The following is a 3,418-nucleotide window of genomic DNA, read 5'->3' on the forward strand; positions in this document are numbered from 1 at the left end:
AGCTCGAAACACGTCGTGTAGAATATCGGTGGTGGTCGAGGTGAAATAAAATGCAATTGCCGTTTCCTTTCATATATATATATATATATATATATATATATATATATATACATATATATAAAAATATAAATTTTATATTATATGAATTATAAATAAATTTTGTTAGTACAGGCACAGTTTTTTTGCTTATACGAATCAGTTAGTTCACTCTAGTTTTTATGCGGTTCCTGCGCTTGCAGAAACTCCTAGCAGACTGCGCAGTAGACTAGGAGGAAAATGTTGCTGTTGCAAGATTTAAAATATTCCGATAAAGAATATTCCAAAATTATAATAAAATAATTATGATTATCGGTTTTTTTTTTGAAAAAGCTGAAAACTAAATTCATAAATGGTAAAATCCTTTACGTACACACTTGTATAAAATTTGAAAAATAATATTTTCTAATTATTGATTGAATGTATTCAAACAATTAATCACAAGTAACTATCTAAATTGGTGACATTTGGCAACAGTGAGTAAATCTGGTTTATTTATGTATGTTTATCTTAGACAAGGAAAAAAGAGATTCTCTTTCTTTGTCTAAGATGTTTATTCCAAACATAACCTTATAAACAAACAGTTGTTTATTTAGAGTTATTTATTATTGTTTTCTGATATTTTGCAATTGTTAAGTTGGTTTACTTCGAATTTAATATGCATTACTGTGGTATTTCTCCAGTTTTCTAAGAAGGTTGGTGATTTTGAATTGGGGTTATGATGAATTTAACCCAAAGGCAATGTGTGTTTATTTATGTGGCAAAATTCCAGGCACCATAAAAATCTGAGTTTCTTCCTGTTGCCCATGGATGAAAATCGGTAAGAACGTAAATTCTATTTAACATCATTGACATCATTTTTGACGTGCTGTCGTTTTAGGTTTGCAGAATGAAAAGAAATTGTTCAATGTGATAAACTTTCTATGAACAGTCCTCAATATTGTTACATTAACTTTTAAATATGCACTTTACATCTTGAGGAGCAGGCCTTTGCAGAAATACTGAAAAGCGGGTTGCAAAACAACGCAAAATAAAATAAACGAAATATGTCTTGAGATTAAAGATTCAAGTTGAAGGTGTGTTCTTTCTTAAACTGGAATGATAATTTTGTAATTCTGTAGGCACATCTATTGAGAAGTTACAACCAGTGGCAAAGTGCCTTAAGGGAATCTATGACATATATAATTGAAGGTATGAGTATATGTTTCAAATTAATTGTTGGATGATTCTGAGAAAGTGTAAATTTTTTTCATGAATTTGGTACATAAGTCTTTATCTAAACTCTAAAAATCATTGACATCTGTTTTGAAAAACCATGTTCCTAGAAACCATTGATAACAAATATAGACGGTTACCTCTGCATTCGTTGTATCATCTTACTACCCTATCCATAGTGAGTCTAATTTTTAAATCTATAATAATTGTTTACGTGCTGCTTTCATAAAGATGCTTCAAAACTCTATATGGGTCTTACTAGGCAGCACAGCCATGCCTTTAATAGCTTTTCCAATTATATTTTCAATATGCTTATTCTAGTTAAGATTGCGGGACAAAAAGACCACTAAATATTTGAGTTCATTTTTAGGTATCAGCATTGGCTCTACAGCCCATGGTGGGTCTTGGCCTGTTCCAGAATCAGCTTCCACTCTTTCCTATCCTGTGCTTGGCTTTCCAATTTCTCACTCGAGCATGAATTTTTGGTATATATGGGATTATATTGTGATAACGACCAGATCTATGAAAGAATAGTATGTTGTTAAAGAGGATTGTGGTGACACTATTCATGAATATCTGATAATATTGGTTAATGTGAATGGAGTCCAAAGTGGGGTATATAAAAAACTAGGTCATTAGCATATGGAAGTAGGGTGACATTATCTGGTATTAAATTATGTGAATGAGGAGAATTAAACCTAAAAACTCTATTTATTCTGCCAATCAATATGATTTTAATATATTTTAATATAAAACATATGTTATTCTTTCTAGGGACATCTCCTCTGAAGGAATTACAATTATTTGCCAGTATGTCAAATGAATTTTCAACATCAGTCATACTTTCATGAATTTATTGATGAAAATAAAACTAGGTACATGATTTATTATTTACTTCCAAGGGATTCTAAGATACTATGTGTAAAAAGTCCAATATGCAGTGATGAGCATGCTAATAACTGGCAAAATATGGGATATAACGCCAAAGATGGGAAACATGGGATGCATTCTGAAGTAAAAAGAGTAAACATATAAATTAACATTACATTACATAGTTTCCCACCTTTAGACATATCAGATGAGAATTAGAACTGTCACTGTGCCAGGAGAATTTTATAAAATACTCCTGTCACAGAGATCTAAAGGTGGGAAACTATGTAATGTTATCGTCGGCTAAGAGTGTTAACCTGCTAACTCCATTTTTCACTGTGAGTGATATTGGGGTAGTTTCTAGGTCTGTGTACCTTCATACCATGTCCCACAAGCCCGCTGGTTCCACTGTAGTTTAGAGATAGCTATTTCTAAACTACATTGGTGTCGGCGGGTTTGTGGGGTGGTGTATGAAAATACACGGACCCAGAAACTAGCCCAATATCACTCAAAGTGAAAAATGGAGTTAGCAGGTTAAAACTCTTATCCAAGGTTATGTTAATTTATTCGTTTATAACGATAAGTTCCACTTCTACCAGTTTCATCTCTTTTTATCTCACAAGTTAATATGTTTTCCATCTTTTGCGTTATTTTGCCGGTTATTAGTGTGAGTGCTCATTACTGTATATTTACGATTCTGTGATTTCTCAATATGATGCTGAGTAGGTATAGATCTGAGTAGGTATATAGTAGGTATCTACAATCCTTTCAAAACAGAAATTTATAAGTTCATTTTATGTACCTATTAAACTTTATTTTAAGGATGAATTTGAAATGCTTGTAGGGAATATATCTGTAAAAAATAAAATTGGTATTGTAAAATTGAAATTCTCAAAATATAATTTATAATTCGAATGTATTATTATTTTTTTCCTCTATAGAAAAGTCCTCTTATTAGTTTTCTCATTAGCTCTTGACAAGACATCAGTACTTCGTTTTTTAGATTTCTCACAAGGATTCAGATCCGGAAGATCCTGCGTAGACGCCAGTACTTACTTAATTACTTATTCCTCTTCACTCCATGCGGAGCATAGGGCGTCAACTGTCTGCCTCCATTCTGTCTTATCCTTTGCACTGATCTTTATTTCTGTCCAGGTTTTCCCAATAGGGCTTTTCATTTACAGTCATTTGTTTCGAGCTTCTGTCATATGTCGTATAATCCGTGTATATTCATAGATATAACAGAATAGATTAGGCCAGTTCGAAAAATAGAGTAACCCAGAACAGTTCGGGTTGC

At 32.2% G+C, this 3,418-nt stretch overlaps 1 long non-coding RNA gene across 1 annotated transcript; it reads left to right on the top strand.

Annotated features, from left to right (window-relative positions):
• Positions 1 to 596: 596 nt before the first annotated feature.
• LOC126893359 (uncharacterized) lies at positions 597 to 3,036 on the top strand. Its single transcript, XR_007701148.1, has 3 exons — positions 597 to 856; positions 917 to 1,227; positions 2,026 to 3,036. It is a non-coding gene; the product is annotated as an uncharacterized LOC126893359 (long non-coding RNA).
• The last annotated feature ends 382 nt before the right edge of the window (positions 3,037 to 3,418 follow it).

Source organism: Diabrotica virgifera, chromosome 10 (assembly GCF_917563875.1).
Source record: "Diabrotica virgifera virgifera chromosome 10, PGI_DIABVI_V3a".
Taxonomy (NCBI): domain Eukaryota; kingdom Metazoa; phylum Arthropoda; class Insecta; order Coleoptera; family Chrysomelidae; genus Diabrotica; species Diabrotica virgifera.